General features: G+C 34.1%; 1 protein-coding gene across 15 annotated transcripts in view; it reads right to left on the minus strand.

The window, feature by feature from the left end:
- The window catches only part of Adgrl3 (adhesion G protein-coupled receptor L3), a 685889-nt gene that overhangs the window by 511509 nt on the left and 155511 nt on the right, over window positions 1-18869 (minus strand). For 14 of the 15 annotated variants that reach the window (XM_090343522.1, XM_090343521.1, XM_090343517.1 and 11 more), the window contains exon 2: window positions 13942-14008. The exons of the other annotated variant lie outside the window; for it this stretch is intronic. The gene's annotated coding sequence lies outside the window, so the exon portion shown is untranslated. The remainder of the gene's footprint in view (window positions 1-13941; window positions 14009-18869) is intronic. 15 annotated transcript variants of the gene reach the window in all.

Raw genomic sequence — 18869 nt, forward strand, 5'->3', positions numbered from 1 at the left:
GTATAGCTTTTGGCCAAAGATAACTTTTCAGAACTTAGATAGATAGATAGATAGATAGGTAGATAGATAGATAGATAGATGATAAATAGATAGTCTCATAAGCAAACATTTTCAGAGTAGATACCATACGAAATTATGTATATATTTCCTGGCACTGGAATAATGAGAAGAAGAATTCCCATCACTGGATATGTATATAATATAAATAGCAAAGTTTCATTTTTACTCAGTTATTGGTGAGCTATGCAGAAATAGGTAAAACAACATATTGCTGATTCGGTATATTTCTAATTAATGATTTCCAATTGGTACAAACAATAATCCATTGAAATTTCATTTCTAAACTAATTAACAGTATTTCTTCATGATGGATAAAAAAACTGCTGTACATCTTAACTATTTGTGCTTACAAAATGTGACTTCTTCATCAAGAATTCAAGTTTACCTAAAATTGGATCCTTCTTTATCACCCTGCACTAGAATTAACTCCAAATGGATCAAGGACCTGGAGGTAAAAGCTGACACACTGAAAACTTTACAAGAAGGAATAGGGGATACACTAGGCCTCCTTGGCACAGGTCGAAACTTTCTTAATAATGACCAAGAAACACAACAAATCAGAGCAAGTATGGATAAGTGAGACTGTATTAAACTGCAGAGCTTCTGTACTGCAAAGGACATAGCTTGCAAATTAACTAGAAAGCCTACAGAGTGGGAGAAGATCTTCACTAACCATAAAACAGACAAAGGACTTATATCTAAAACATATCAAAAGCTCAAAAAATTGATTCCTTTCAAAACTAATCTCCCAAGAAACAGCCATCTCATTAAAAGATGGGCCAAAGACTTAAAGAGAGTCTTCTCTGAAGAAGAAATAAGAATGGCCTGTGGACACATGAAAAAAATGCTCAACATCTCTGGCCATAAAAGAAATGCAAATCAAAACAACTCTAAGATTCCACCTCACTCCAGTTAGAATGGCCAAGATCAAGAAATCTAATAACAATAGATGCTGATAGGGATTTTGCCAGGGGAGATAACTACTACACTGTTGGTGGGAGAGCAAACTGTTGGTGGAAAGCAATATGGCAGTTCCTCAAAAGACTAAACATAGAGCTCCCCTATGACCCAGCAATTACACAACTTGGCATTTACCCAATCATCCAGAAACAAGGACATACTAAAGCCACTAGCATAAGGATGTTTATTGCAGCACTATTTATCATACCAAAGATATGGAACCAACTCAGATGCCCCTCAGTTGTTGAGTGGATAAATAGATGTGGTATTTATACACAATGGAATTCTATGCTAATGTTAGAAAGAAGGACATCGCCCCATTTCTAAGGAAATGAAAAGACTTGGAAAAAATCATATTAAGTGAAGTAAGTCAGACTCAATGGAACATAGGTTCAGTGGTTTCCCTCATTTCTCATAATCAGTAGAAACGTTGGGCCCTCCTAGCAGAGATTTACAATAGAACAAAACCTAGATACATAAAGAAATATAATATCATGCTAAATGAAAGGAACTCCACAATATGGAAACAAAAGCCATATAATGAGTGATTGTTGTCCTTAATGTACTATGTTATCTCTCATCTCTTTTGCTGTCCCTTGGTTATCTCATGTTATTGCAGTATTTCACCTTGTTATCTGATATATTGTATATATGTGAGTTCGGTTATTTGAAATCAGCTAAGGAAAGGAAGAAAACAAGATGAGGGGCAGGGGTGTGGGAAGGGAACTGGGGAACAAGATATGAGAAACGGTATCAATGTTTGTGAAGTAATGTGTCTTCTATCTGGTGAATAAAATGTAACCCTTCTAATAATTACAAGTACAACAGAAATATATGGAAAAAAGAATTCAAATTTACCGGCTCACATATGGTATGACTTTTATAAAAATCTAGCCACTCCCTCCTGGCCATATACCCTCCAGCATCTGTTGTTATTACTTTTCCTGATCCTGGCCATTCTAACTATAATGAGATGGAATCTTAGCATTGTTTTGATTTGCATTTCTTTTATGACCAGAGATATTGAGCATTTCTTCATGTGTCTATAGGCCATTTTTGTTTCTTCTTCAGAGAAGACTGTCTTTAAGTCTTTGGCCCATCTTTTAATGGGATGGTTGTTACTTTGGAGATTAGTTTTGGAGTGATTCAATTTTTTGAGCTCTTGATATATTTTAGATATGAGGCCTTTGTCCGTTGTTTGGTTGGTGAAGATCTTCTCCCACTCTGTAGGCTTCCTAATTAATTTACTAGCTATGTCCTTTGCCATACAAAAGCTCTGCAGTTTAATGCAGTCCCACTTATCCAGCCTTTCTCTGATTTGTTGTGATTCTTGGTCCTTATTAAGAAAGTTTCGACCTGTGCCAAGGAGGCCTAGTGTATCTCCTATTCCTTCTCGTAAAGTTTTCAGTGTATCAGCTTTTACCTTCAGGTCTTTGATCCATTTGGAGTTAATTCTAGTGCAGGGTGACAAAGAAGGATCCAACTTTAGTTTTCTGCAGGTGCTTAACCAGTTCTGCCAGCACCACTTGTTGAAGAGGCTATCTTTCTTCCATTCTATTTTTCTGGCTCCCTTGTCAAAGATTAGGTGGCCATAGGTCTTTGGTTTAGTATCTGGGTCCTCAGTTCTATTCCATGGAAAGCAGTTTGGCAGTGCCTGAAAAGACTAAACATAGCGCTCCCCTATGACCCAGCAATTCCACTACTTGGCATTTACCCAACCATCCAGAAACTAGGGCATACTAAATCCTCTAGCACAACAATGTTCATTGCAGCATTATTCACCATAGCAAGGATATGGAACCAACCTAGATGTCCCTCAATTGATGAGTGGATCAACAAGATGTGGTATTTGTACACAATGGAATTCTATGCTGCTGTCAGACAAAACGACACCGCCCCATTTGATAGGAAGAGGAAAGACTTAGTAAAAATCATATTAAGTAAAGTAAGCCAGACTCAAAGGAACTTAGGCTCAATGGTTTCCTCATTTGTCATAATCAGTAGAAACCTTGGGCTCTACTAGCAGAGACTTGCAGTAGAGCAAAACCTTAATACATAAGGCCATATAGTATGAAGCTAATTGAAAGGACCTCTAGGATATTGAATCAAAAGCCATATAATGAATGATTGTTTTCCTTAATGTACTATGTTATCTCTCATCTCTTTTGCTGTCCCTTGGCTATCTCATATTGTTACAGTATCTCACTTTGTTATCTGATATATTGGATATATTTGTATTTGGTTATTTGAAATTGGATAGGGGGGAAAACCAAGATGGAGGGGGTCGGAGGGAGGGTAATGGGGACCAAGACTTGTGAAAGAGTATCAATGTATGTGAATTAATGCACATTCTATCTGGCAAATATCATGTAACCCTTTTATTAATTACAATAAAAATATTTTTAAAAATCTAGCCACTCATAATTTTTGAAAATGAAAACATTCATATCTGCTTGCTTCCATTTTACTTCTGAGAAGCAATCAGAGGAGACATACCTAGGAATTAAATTTTGCAGATACATATTCTAGCTAAATGCATTATTCTTCTCAAAACATTCAGGGCAGCAGTTACATTCTCTTCTCGTATTAGAATTCAAAGGGAAAACAGTATAAATTGTATATTGGCTACATAATTTTTTTTAGTTTAAGTAAATTTTCTAGTGCTTAGAAAAAATATTTCTAGGTTGAATAAATTTAGAAATATTCAATATTTATGACAAAGTACAGGTAGAAGAATTCATCACTTGAACTTTCATCAGTGCTGAGATCACTGGTATTTCTGAACAGCTTATAGAGTATTACAACTATAGTTGTGAGCCATCAGTTCATCCCATCATTCTATATATCTTTTATAAACCTTCCATACTCTTAAGACATCTCTGTGAGTAAACTAACCATGCCACAATATTCGCACCAAGTTCCTAATCAGTTTAAGGCATAGATGTCCTCTTAATATGCCCTTACATTTTGTAAATGTTTAATATGGATGTCCTTTTAATATATCTGTAAATTTCTAAGCTTCTTTACCCAATATTCTGTCATCTCTCAAGGAAAATAACATTGCTTCCTAAACAGATTTCACTCAGCTAGGCAATCTGTTTTGCTCTGACCATATTCTGTTCTTTGTGTTCCAGTAGTAAAGTCTTTTTCATAAGCTATGTATTTGTTGAGAATTACTCCTTAGTTCAAATTTCTATCAGTGCACTAGGCATAGAGTCAGACTAGTAGCTATCTACCTTGTTTGTATTCCCTGTTAAATGTCAGATTTTCTCCTGTTCATAACATTATTACTCCACAACAGAGTAAAATTTTTGTGTATACTAGACAGACATTAATACCATATGTTCTGAATAAATCATTTCTAGAATTTAATGTTATTGCTTCCTCATGCATCATTCCCTTAGCTTTCTTTCGTTCTTTGTTGAGTAGAATAGTGCACATAACGAAGCAGTAATTTCTCTGCATCCAGCATGTATAACCAAAATTAATATCTCAATCAGTCACCTGGGAAGAATATCTTTGAAACTGTTCTGAAAAATCTATATTCACTCAAAATAAGAGTCTCTAGAAAAATGAATCTGTGTTTCTTAATTATTAATAGCAAACATCCTGGAAAAAAATTCAAAGCTATAATCCTCAATATAAAATTGTCTTGAGTATAAGATGTTAACATTATCCATAGTTTAATTTTACTTATGTATAGGTCAAATTTAAAAAATATTGTAGAAATGAATAATTCCAAGTGGTCAAACAGTTTCGAATATTTAGGAGACTCTTTACAAGTCTCAAGAACTTATTTTATTATTATTGTGTCTTTTAAATCATTAAAATATTTGTGTTTTGGGCCTCTGAGAGAATATTTTGCATTCACATACAACTTTTCCAATTTCCTTTTTTATTTTTGAATACTTGAACTTTTCATTTTAAAATTAATTTTGTATATTACCTTTAAATTGTTATACAAACTTTTTCTTCTCAATGACCCAAGATCTTCCCAGAATTGCAACATCATATATTTTTAGAGCAAGAAGGTCCTTTATGGATAATCTATTGCTGCCCTAATTGGACCAATGAGAATACTGCAAACCACAGAGATTATGTGATTCATCTTGGGTCTCATAGCAAGGTAATTAGAAGACTGAAGGATATCCTGACCCAGGCATCTTCCTAAGGGAACCACATTTGTAAGTGACATTCACTCAAGTAACATGTGTATGTAGTAAATTGTAGACTTGGCATTCAATAGCTAGGACATACTATATAAATCACATCTTCTGTCTTGTTATTAACTCTATCATGATCGCTAACTTCCAAAGTAAGATCCACATTTAGTCTTTATTCTACTTTCTAGCTTATATTGGACCTCTTATTTGAAACAATACCGCCATCATACATGTTTAAGTTCCTATTGCTTAAATACAATAAAATGTTGCTCTTGATCTGTCCTTAAATTCTCCCTTAAGTTTATTTTGCCAACATTTAATTATTATTCAGGATAATGACAATGCTGTCTGCCTAAAAAGTTATAAATTGTGATTTATTTATATGCCATTCTGAAAAAAAATAATTAAAATAGAAAATGACTCTGGATGTGCTAAAAGTCAGGGGCTAATATGGGCAGGAAAATTTTTTAGATGAAAAAAACATGTTAGGAACCTATTTGTGATTATATAATTGACATAGGTCATAAAATTAAAAAAGGTTTATAGAGAGAAAATGTATTAACAAAAACAGGTAAGTATAGCAGATAGATAAATTTTTGTTCCCACATGTATAAATGAATGTTAAAATTCATCTGACCTTAGAATATATAATTTGAAATCTATTTGCGCAATAAAAATGTGTATATCTTTGTTTAATGAGTGCTCACAACAAAATATCTCTTCAACAAGATCTTTTTCTATTTTTTCATATATTTGTATTGTAATTAATAGAAGAGTTACATGATATTTGCCAGATAGAAGGTGCATTAATTCACATACATTGATACCCTTTCACATGTCTTGGTCCCCATTTCCCTCCCCCCCATCCCCATGCCTCATCTTGTTTTCCCCCCTTCCCTATCCAATTTCAAATAAACAAATATAAATATATCCGTTATATCAGATAACAAAGTGAGATGCTGTAACAATATGAGATAACCAAAGGACAGCAATAATGAATGATTGTTGTCCTTAAGGTACTATGGCATCTTTCAACACGATTTTTTTTTGGTCAGTCATGGGGCTTGAATTCTGGGCCTGGGCACTGCCCTTGAGCTCTTCAGCTCAAGGCTACCACCCTAACCCTGAGACACAACACCACTTCTGATTTTCTAGTGGTTAATTGGAGATAAGAGTCTCATGGTCTTTTAGTGCTCTGGCTTGCTTTGAAAAGCAATCCTCAGATCTCAGGCTCCTGAGTAGGTAGGATTACAGGCATGCGCCCCTGCACCTGGCCCAACAGTATTTTTATTTTACAATAGCTGATACTGTACTGTTTTTAGCTATGACCCAAAATAGACAACTGTAAATATTGACAGTTCAGAATTTATTTGAATTTATTCACTGTAGAGGAATATAGCTTCAGGCATAATTGAGCATGTTTGTTTGTTTGTTTTTCTTTTCCCACTGAATGAATCTGCTATTATTTTAGATATGAAGCTCAAAACTAGCAGCAGACATTTTAAGCTGAGGGAAAAAATAGATCGAGAAAGATAAAATAAAATTTTGACCAGGCAGCTGTATTTCTAAGATTTTTCCCAGAACAATTAAATAAAAGAGAAAAATATTATTATTGTGAATATTAAAGATTCACTCATTTAGTACTTTAAAATCTAATAATAGGCTGAATTTATTTTAAAAGAGTAGGCTGAAACATTTAGAGACAAAATAAAATAAAACAGTGACAGCAGGATGTGGAGTGATTATTGAATACTTATAAACTTTTGCCGAAACAACCATGTTTAAATGGGTGGGTTTTGTTTGGGTGAATTACAAAGTATTTTTCTCGTTCTGTTTATATTCCATATCCTAGTCACTGCTGCTCACCAAGATCTGTGGGATAAAGAATAGTGGACAATTTCAGCTGGTCTCCTGTGACAGGAAGCAATCATTTTCATGTCAGACTTATCTGTATGCAGATTTCCCAAAGTTAGCATTTATTCATGCAAATCTTGGAGGACATCAGCTACAGCACTGACAGGCAGTGACAGCTACTCTATCTCCAAGAATGCAATAAGTAGGAATGAATGTCTAAATAATTAATGTCCTGTTACTCTGCTCATGGTCAGTTTTTATATCCTTTATTTTATCAGTGTGGTTTGGAACTTAATTCAAATATAAGTGTATAACAAATTAAATTTTTATAAAAATCTATGGGCAAAGAAATTTTAAGAGATCGAGAGAGAGCTAATGACCTTCGGTTTATATAGAAATAAATTATCTCCACTTAGGGATAAAAAGTAAGACTAGATGTTGTCTTCTTTCCTTCCTTCTTTCCTTCGTTCCTTCCTTCCATTCTTTTTCTGTTTTGTTGGTTGTAGGTTTTGAACTTAGGGCCTGATCACTGTCTCCGCTTTGAGCCACAAATCTACTTCCAGTTGTTGAGTGATTAATTGGAAATAAGAGTCTCACAGGGACTTTTCTGTTTGGGCTAGATTTGACAAACAATCCTCAAATCCTAGCCTCCTGTGAATAGTTAGGATTATAAGTGTGAACCACCGGTGCTGGCTACTTGTTGTGTTTCTTTAAAACAAAACAAATATTAATATTTCTAGAAAACATTTGACCATTACATTTATAAATTTATATAAACTATATAATAAAATGTATGTATAATATATTTAAATAAAATAAGTTACATATAAACCATATATAAAGTAATATAATTTATAAATAATGCGTACTTATGATAAATATTTTATGTAGAAATTTACATATAAGGACATATTGCTTACATAAGTATATGAAAGTATATAAATATTTAATAAAAACACAGAAACATCCTGCTTACTCAGCTCAGCAAATGGCACCACATCAACAATTCCAATCCTGAAGCCCATGTCTGATTTCAACTTTCCTCCAATCATTCAAATATAATCAATTTTAGCTTTTAAATCATCTCCAATAGGTCACTACTTCTCAAACCTACTACAGATGCCTTAAACTAGCATTCCATTATACTCAACCAATCCACTGCAAGTATTTCTGTGCATCAAAGTAAAAATGATTCTGGAAAGAGGAAATAAGAACCAACTTGAGTAAGCAATAAGCCAAGCTGTATATAATGTTGTAGAATAGAAGAACAGGAAAGAATTGCTTATCTATTCAGGTAGGAGGAAGCTATGTTTTAGATGAATTAAGAAACCTAAGTGGTTTTTAGAATTATCTAGGAAGGGACTGGGAGTTTGTCCTAGTGGTAAAGTGCTTGCCAAGCATGCTTGAAACCCCATGTTCAATTCCTCAGTACCATATATATAGAAAACAAACAAACAAACAAACAAAAAAAAAAAAAAAGGAAGTAGTGCTGAGGCTCAAGTGGTAGAGCTCTGGCCTTGAGAAATTCCAAAGAGAGTGCTCAGGCCCTGAACTCAAGCTCAGGATTGGAAAAAAAAAAAAAAAAGAATTAGCCAGGCAATATATGATTATAGATGTGTTTTTTTGTGAGGAAGAATCTAAGAAATACTCCAGTGATTTCTTCCTACCAATTGCAAGAAAGGAATAATTATCAACTAAAACTTTTGTCAGACCAATGATCCTGAATAGACTTTATCATTCTAAAACCTTAGGGTTGATGTTTCAAGGTTAAGTATATTTGCATACATCATTTACCACAGAAGGAACCTCGAGGACATCTTTCTTCCCAAGGTTCAAAACTGGTAGTTAATCATACAGTGCTTAACATCTGCCTAGTTTTATTCAAAATTCCATATAGCAGTAAATTTAATTATGCTTTACTACACACAAAGAAACGAATGCCTCCAAACCACTGGTTCTTTGCTAAGGTCTCAGTTGATTTTCTTTTGTTGTTGTTTTATACGTGTGTGTTTACTTGCAACTTTGTCTAGTGTTTTATTATGAAAGTAGGTCCCGAATATCCAAGAGCTAAGTGTAAATGGAGGGAGGCCTGTGTAGATAATTTACATGTCATGTCCTAATGTTGGTATACAAATGTATATGTTTGGCAAAGCATATATACATCAAGAAGACCATGTGTGGGTCCAAATAGAAAGGCAAAGGCAAAGTTCATTGAACTAAACATCAAGAAATGGATACTTGAGAGGGGTAGGCTGAAGTCACTGAGAGAGGAGTAGAGGAATGATGAAAAGAAGGGGGAGGTGAGAATGCAGTGAAAAATTCAATGTACATCCTAGAAAATGAAGAAAGGTGAGGTATGGGTGTGTTAGGAGGTGGAAGAAAATGTTGTAAGGAACAATACCAATCAAGTTCACTGTATGTATAAACAGTTTTGTTAAATGGCAACTCTTTCATATAACTACTTGAAGTTAAGAAAAAGTAATACAAGGGGCCGGGAGTTTGGCCTAGTGGTTAAAGTGCTTGCCTAGCATGCATGAAGACCCGGGTTCGATTCCTCGGTACCACATACATAGAAAAAAAAAAAAGCTGGAAGTGGTGCTGAGGCTCAAGTGGTAGAGCTCTAGCCTTGAGAAAGTCCAAGGACAGTGCTCAGGCCCTGAGCTCAAGCCAAGGACTGGCAAAAAAAAAAAAGAGAAAGTAATACAAAAGATACTGTAACATATTTTGGAAAATACAAATATGCATATTTTCTCCAAATGAAAAAAATGACTTTTCCCAGATTTTATAAACTGTTCTTATATAGATTTTAGTTTCTGACTAAAGGCAGGTCTGCTATATGATCTTCTGACAGTTTTCTCTTCTTTTGAATAAGAAATATATTTCTATTTGTAGTCACATAATCTTTGGTCATTCTTACCACAGGAGGAAGAATTAGGGCTTGTAAAATGACTTCATTACTTTTCCACAGGAAATTTCAAATATCATAGAAAGAGTTGTCATAAAGTTTAGTAAAAAATTTGTGAATTGCTAAAGTAAGAAGTACATTGCTACTTAAATAACAAATTTATAATTTAATTAGCTCGTGTTCCAGAAATTACTCAAGTCATCCTACTCATGTTCCTATATACTACCATTAACTGCAACTTCAAGACAAAATAAACTCTTAAAAAGGTGATAGAAAAATATGGGAAGGAGTAGCAGTATTCAATAAGTAATGTACTCACAATCTTACAAATGTAACTGTAACCCCTCTGACAAAATAAAATTTTAAATGACAATTTTTGATATAAGAAAGATAGACACATGCATAGATAGATATATGCATACATACTTTTTTTTGCCAGTCCTGGGGCTTGAACTCAGGGCCTGAACACTGTCTTTGGGCTTTCTCAAAAGTAGCCCTCTACCACTTGAACTACAGAACCACTTTTAGTTTTTTCCGTGCATGTGTTACCAAGGAATGGAACCTGGGTCTTCATGCATGTGAGGCAAGCCCTCTACCAAACTCCTGTCCCCAGGAAATATTTTTTTTTTAAGTTTTGATTACTTCTTTCAGAAATCTTAATATATTACATAGTGAACATTAATAACACCCTGTAGTAGAAAGGGAAAATGTCAGTTGACTTTTTATATTACTGATACTATAAATTTATAGTTGTATCTATTAATCATATAATCTCTATTTTACACACTGTGTGTGTGTGTGTGTGTGTGTGTGTGTGTGTATGCATGTGTTCCAGTCTTAGTTCCTGGGGGCTGTCCCTGAGCTTAAAAGGCTCAAGACTAGAGCTCTATTACTTCAGTCAAATGCCAGATAAATGGTGCATTAATTCCCATACATTGATACCCTTTCACATGTCTTGGTCCCCATTTCCCTCCCCCCCACCCCTATCCCCACCTCTCATCTTGATTTCCCCGTTCCCTATCCAATTTCAGATAACCAAATACAAATATATCTGATATATCTGGTAATAAGTGAGATAGTGTAACAATATGAGATAACCAAGGGACAGCCAAAGTGATGAGAGATAACATAGTACCTTAAGAACAACAATCATTCATTATATGGCTTATGTTTACATCATATTTTAAATGACAAGTTTAACAAACAAGTGTTCAAGGAGGGAATCTCTAATTACAATCTCTGGGACTTAGTATTTAGACCTTAATCAAAATTAGGCTAAGGGTTTGTATGTCATAGAAACATATCAATTTATGAAATAAAACATTATGTCTATAGAAAAAAAAACTCCACTTCTGTACTTTCTGGCATTTTTGTGGTTAATTGGAGATAAGACTGTCAAGGACTCTTCTGGGCTGGCTTTAAGATATGCAAATCTCAGCCACCAGAATAGCAAGGATTACAACCATGAAGGACCACTACTAGGTTCATTTTATATCATCTTTGCAATAAAAAGAAAGGTTAAGTGTGAATATAAACACTCCATGGACCCAGTAATTACACCTATTGTTGTACAACCAAGAAATACATAGACTTGCACAAATATTTTCTAGGTAAGTGTCTTCTTTCATTTTTTTCATAGATTAGAAAATTCTTTGTATAGTGATAGCAATGATACTTGAACAATGTGTGAAAATATCAAAAACCAGGAAAATATACTTTGAAAGGGTCAATTCCTTGCATATGAATTTCATGTCACCTAAAAAACGACAAGAAGATCCCTACAAACCACTGAACATAGTAAAATTCTGTGTCATTCCACCAGAAACTTTCTGTTGGGAGCCTGTCAGAGTTATCATCCTAAACGTTTCCCACCCCACCTACTCTCTCTTTCAGAGATTTCTCTTTTTCTGAGTGTATTTTTAAGGTGATTGATCTCAGGCCATGGAGAATGTCACTGAGGTACTTTTGCTCAAGGCTAGCACTCTACCACTTTAGGAATCATTGGAGATAAGAAACACAGGGATTTCCCTGTTCAGATCTCAGCCACCTAAGTAGTCTGGAATACAAGCATGAACCACCATTGCCCAGATATTTCTTCATATATTTCTTAATAAAATAGACAAAAGTGGGCCGGGAGTTTGGCCTAGTGGTTAAAGTGCTTGCCTAGCATGCAGGAAGACCTGGGTTCGATTCCTTGGTAGCACATATATAGAAAAAGCCGGAAGTGGTGCTGAGGCTCAAGTGGTAGAGTTCTAGCCTTGAGAAAATCCAAGGACAGTGCTCAGGCCCTGAGCTCAAGCCCAGGACTGGCAAAAAAAAAAAATAGACACAAGTAAGTTCTGAAATTTTATTTCCACACATCCATAGATTCACTTAAACCTAGAGCTATCTTGACAATAAAATTTAGCTTGCTTATGGCTTAACGTGTACCAAAAGGGTAACTCATGTGTCAAAGATGCTTTGGTACAGCAGTAATCTTCTGCCACACTGAAAGCAGAAGACTTTCAAAGGCCATCCGGTATCCATCCACAACTTAGGTGTGTGGGCATGGAATCCTGGAGTGCCCTTAGATTGATTTTAGTGAGTTCAGACTCATTGATGGTTTCAAGATCTGCCATGAAAGTAAACTTTCCTTTTCTTAATGATTGTCCATGACTTTTCAAAATCTGACTAATCCTGTGTGGATTATTATTTTCCCTAGTAGCATTTAAATTTCCCAGGTAAGTACATTTCAGTCTTGTTTGGCTTAAATTATGTTAAAGGAAATGGGTGAAATATACCCTTTTGTGTTAATTCATTTATTTGCCAATATTAGAAAAACATTGTTTTCAACTTACTAGACAATTACAATATATGGATCTTTTGATATCAGTAAATATAAATGAGTACCTCAGTAATAGCTAATCTGGGAAATGAGAATAATATTGGTTGCATATACAAATGATGAATTGAGGAAAGAGATGAGAATAATGCAAATTTATTTTAAAGTAGAAATACTTAACACCGACAAAATCAAGGATAAGTTTTTCCTATTTTTATGTTTCTTAGAACTATTAAACTAAGGAAAATGAAAAATCTTTGACAGTAGATGAATTCCAGTTTATAATAAATGTGTTATATCAATAATCTTATCTAGATAGACAAATGTACAACTGCTTAAAGATAATTAAAAAATAAATCTTTATAATCAGGGCTGGGGTGTGGCTCAATGAATAAAGGGCTTGTCTTACAAGTAACAGTATCTTAATTTAAACCCCAGTATAGAAAAAGAAACAAAAAAGAAAAACTAATGATGGAAATAATAAAAATATTAATAATAATTATAAGAATGCTAATATCTCTAATTTTTAAGAAAAATATGAAATTCCAATTTTACTAAGCATTGATTAATATTATCAACTATTTGCCTTCTATTACTGAGGACAAATGTGAACTGTTATAGGATTAAACTCTTTAAAATCTTCAATATTGTATTATGTAAATAAATATGTAAGAAGTTGTGTGTCTAAGAATAATCTTTGTAGTGAACATTTTTGCTAGTATATTATATGCTTTGTTGTAGATATGAAGAAGAGAGAAAATTTATTGAATCAAAAATATAACATCAGTCATACTGTCACCCAGCCATCAATTGAAAACTCTCAGCGTATTTACTTCATGTTGTTTATAAAAATAAAGCAGCTATGCACATGCTAAGTTGTTCACAGGGAGAGAGCTACTGAAACTATTCCAGCCATGTATTTTCTTAGGATTACATTTTATTTTCTAACAACAAATATATTCACCTCTATTATTCATAATTTGCTAATATATGTGAATTTATTTTCTCCAAATATATGATAAAACAAAATGTTTCCTAAGAACATATAGAATTATATTTTAAAGTATGCTGCATTTTTGAGATGATAAAAACTCATAAAAGCATATAACAACCATGAATAGGGTATGAAACATCTCAGAATTAACAAACATGACTGATAATACTAATCTATCAAGTACCTTAATTTGTTCTTCAGTTGCTAAAAATCCATGGTTTTTTTCCTCCAATTTATCAAGTTAAACATTTCTGTAAAAGACAAAAAAAGTCCCATTAGATGAAATAGCATATAGTGTATTTTATGGTGAAAGTTGTAGAAAATAGGAGGGAGGTCTTTTTCCCAGAATGATTGAAAGCAAAATGGCAGTCTATGGGATACATCCTCTTACACTAAGTTTACAGCTAATGTTGCTGAATCTGTTTGGTATATATTTCCTGCAAAAGTATACACACACACACATACACACACACATACAATTTAAAATATATGTTCCGATTTCCAAGAAGTACCTAGTTTTTAAAACAAGTTCTTCTAGCAAAAATGTTTAGATGGGTCTAATCAAAATATATATGTACATTTGCACATATATTCATATAGACACACAAAAACACAGTAAACAATATTCATTTGTGTATGTGTAATGAGGACTAGGGATTAAAATTTTAAATTTAATCGAATAATAAAGATTATATGTAAATCATTGGCTTACAGAACTTGTTATTCTTCATATTGTCAGAATACTGTACTATTTCTTTTTAAATTCTATTCAATATCTTTAAGATGTTAGTTAGGAAGTACAATGAATTTTGGTTGCTATCACAACCTCCATCATTCTCTCAGTTCTTCAAACTCCACCCCTCCCCTCAATACTTCTAGTTTTATAGGCTATTGAATATTATGACTGCATTCATCCTCAGTTTCTCTCTTAATTCATCTGCTTCTTTTATTAGTAAAGCAATAGTTAGGATCCCAGGTTTGTTACAGAAAAAAAAGCTACACTGCCTTTCAAAAGATATCTTTTGGATTTTGATTTTCTTCACTGCTTTTAAAATTGGTGATATCAATATTTGAAATTTCTACTTAAGGGTTGATGAAAATTATTATTCTACTAATTACTCTGCTAGGATATTTTAAACTCTGGGCATAGTATCATTTGCTATTAAAAGAACATTAAATAATGGCATATATACGAAATTGTGACACTATTAACTGTTCTAACATCATACTCTGAAATGGCTAAATAATTAAATATGAGGCAGGAAGCCAACAGTATAAAATTGAAATTGAGTTCTGCTTCATAATATCACTATTGATTAAAATCAGATATACTACAATATAATACGAAAACAACTTATTGGAAATTATTCACTAATGAAGGTATTTGGGGGATTTAGGGATATTAAAGGAAACAATCTACTGGATTTTCTATTTTTTTTTGTTTTTTGCTTTTATTTTATTGTCAAGGTGATGTACAGAAAGGGTTATACTTATATTCATCAAGTAGTGAGTACATTACTTCTTGAAAATTGGTACCTCTTCCCATATTTTTCTTCCACTTTCCCTCCTTCAATCCCCTCCCAATCATTTTGTTCTTCCCTTACCTTCCCTTTTTCAAATAAACAAATGTAAACAATAAGGGGAAAAGTAGAGAAAGGAATCACTATCACAAAGATAAATCTCTTGTTTCCACATCATGGACTTCATTTTGCTTAGCCTCATCATATATGGCCATAGAGTACATAGCATTCAGGCTATTATGATCTTCGGCTAAGAAAATCCTAGATGTATACTAATTGTTTGTATACTAATTGTATACATGAGGAAACCTATGGAGGCTATGTTTCTTTGGGTCTGGCTTATTTCACTTATGATTTCTTCCAAGTCTTTCCATTTCCCTACAAATGGGACGACGTCATCTTTCTGATGGCAGTATAGAAATTCCATGGTGTAAATATACCATGTCTTCGTGATCCATTCATCTATTAAGGGGCATCTGGGTTGGTTCCATAGCTTAGCTATGATGAATAATGCTGCAATGAACATGTTTTACTGGTAGCTTTAGTATGGCCTTGTTTCTGGACTTACGGGTAAATGCCCAGGAGTGGGATTGCTGGGTCATAAGGGAGCTCTATGTTTAGTCTTTAGAGGAATTGTAATATTGCTTTCCAAAGAGGTTGAAGAAGTTACACTCCCACCAACAGGGCAGTAGTGATTCCTTTTGGCCACATCCCCAGCAGCATCTGTTGTTATTAGATTTCTTTATAATGGCCATTCTATCTGGGTGAGTTGTAATCTCAAATAATTTGCATTTCTTGTATGGCCAGAGATATGGAGCATTTCTGCATGCATCTATTGGCCATTTTTAATTCCCCTTCAGAGAAATCTCTAAGTCTTTAGACCACCTTTTAATGGGATGGTTGCTGTGAATTTGGTTTAGATGGATTTTATTTCTGGAGCTGTAGGTATATTTTAGATAGAAGACCCTTATCTGTTGTATGACATATGAAAATCTTTTCCCACTCTGTGGGCTTTCTATTTATATTGCTTGCCATATCCTTTGCCATTCAGAAGCTCTGCAGTTTAATGCATTTCCATTTGTCTAAACTTTCTTTGATTTGTTCCTCTGCATTTTCACTCATATTTGATCAATTAGCAAGGTTTTACAACACAAGGGAAATCATAGCTTGTACTGGGTGCCATAGCACATTATTTGTACAGTCAAAAAAAAACTTTAAAAAAATAAACTGTTTTTGCCGGGCCTGGTGGCTCACAGCCATAATCCCACCTACTCAGGAGGCTGAGATCTGAGGATCAAGGTTCAAAGCCAGCCTGGGCACAAAAGGACCTGAGACTCTAGTCTCCAATTAACCTCTAGAAAATGGGAAGTGGGGCTTGGCTCAAGGGTAGGGTGGTAGCCTTGTGCTGAAGAGCTCAGGGACAGTGCCCAGGCAGAGATCAAGCCCCATGACCCACAAAAAATAAAATAAAATAAGTAAACTGTTTGAATTTCATCAAGTAATCATTTCTCCATGTAACAAAGCATTTATTCTAATTATCCATTGTGTGAGTAATTTTTCCCATAGTTTTGGAAGAATGGACATTTGTCATTTTAATGATTTTTATATCTGAGTAGACATAGGTAATTACAATACAGACTTGCCTGCAAATATCATCTCTCATTAAATCATCTTTTCTTCCTTTGAGAATATATATTCTGATACCTAAACATAGCTAATAACTCAATATTCTTTCTGATATTATCAAATCCACTTCATCACGGATAGGATCAGTTATATCTTTGTGTAAAGCCCATATCTCTTTGTGTATTTCTCTACTTTGGAACTCCATACCACATTAACAATTATTTAAACACAAGAATTTTGACTTCCTCAAATTATATCACTCCTCCTTCAAGGATCAAGCACCTAACAGCTACAGAAATGCTAAATAAATCTACTTTCATAGGTTGTTTTTTCTCTTTCTTTCTTTGTCCTTCCTTCCTTCCTTGCTTCTTTTCTTGAAAAGGACAAAGTACAGTACGTAAAGTATTTGTGAAATTCTAATGAACTAAAAAGGAAAGCCTATCATACCTGAATTATGAACTGTAAGGCAAGCAGTTATTAAAGGCAAAATAATAACTCTCAATGCCTACATTAGAAAAGAATATCTCAAACAGAACAATCCTCAAACCTTAATTAGCATGATACCCAACAATCTTTATACAGATGGCTAAACTTTTTACATTTTGCTTATATAGATATCAAAATAAACTATAACTATATTGAGAAAAAGGAAGAAATTTGTGGTGATGACAGCCAGTTTTCCTATCTGAATTCACAGAATGGAACAGAAGAGTTTACCATACCAAACCACAACAGGATATAATGCCAGAGAAGTCAAACAGAAGAGCAACAGGATTCTAATTCAAGTGTCTATACACTTGATGTGTAGGTAATAGGTCAGTATAGGGCAATAAAAAGAAGCATAGATGCATAGCATAGATTTCATTTGTTAAAATCCAAACCAAAATTAGGCCTTTCATTTATTCCCTTTACATTGTACTCAATTCTATAGAATCTATCTTTATAGAAATGGTAATGTGCTTAATGCACTATGTTATTTCTCTTTTGTTGCCCTTTGGTCAATCTCATATTGTTACAGTATCTGACTTTGGTTACTTGGCATATTTGTTTATTTTAAATAGGAAAGGGAAGGAAGAAAACAAGATGGTTGGGAGGGTGTGGGGAAGGGGAATGGGGACAAAAACATGAGAAGGGGTATCAATGTGTGAGAAGTAATACACCTAATATCTAGCAAATACAATTGTAACCCCTCTATACATTACAATAAAAAAGAAATGATAATGTCCTAATGAATCAGATGCCCATGCATAGAGATTCCCCTCCACTGATGAAGGGATTGTGAGCTATTCTAGAGATGTAAATAGCAGGATTATGATACAAGGCTGATCCAATCAGGAAGCCTGAAATATATTCTGACAAACAAACTAAAGGAAAAAGATCTGAGAATGAAAAGGTATATGATCCAAGTGATTAATCTCAGGGCCTCAGAGTCTTAAAACACCAAAAAGGAAGCTTAATTCTCCTATTCTACCAGAAGGCTCACAGTACATTGCAGCACCATAAACTGAACAGAGGATTATATGTTTACACTCATGATCGCATGGTTGATTTGGAACTGTGGGTTAGTACACCTGCCTGGCATTTTAAGGAAACATTATAGACCATAATTGCTACAAGCCTGGGAAAAGAAGAGGAAAAAAAAACAATTAAAAATTCTGAAGTACAAGGCCGGAAGTTTGGTTTAGTGATAGAGTGCTTACCTAGCATGCACGAAGACCCAGGTTCAATTCCTCTGTACCAAAAACATAGAAAATAAAATGCAAGAAGTGGTGCTGAGGCTCAAGTGGTAGAGCTCTAGTCTTGAGAAAAGTACAAGGACAGTGCTCAGGCCCTGAGCCCAAGCCCAAGACTGGCAAAATCTCTCTCGATAGATAGATAGATAGATAGATAGATAGATAGATAGATAGATAGATAGATAGATAGATAGATAGATAGATACTGAAGTACAGTTTCCTACCAAATAGTT

This window comes from Megascapheus bottae, chromosome 13, assembly GCF_031878675.1.
Source record: "Megascapheus bottae isolate mThoBot1 chromosome 13, mThoBot2.hap1, whole genome shotgun sequence".
NCBI lineage: Eukaryota > Metazoa > Chordata > Mammalia > Rodentia > Geomyidae > Megascapheus > Megascapheus bottae.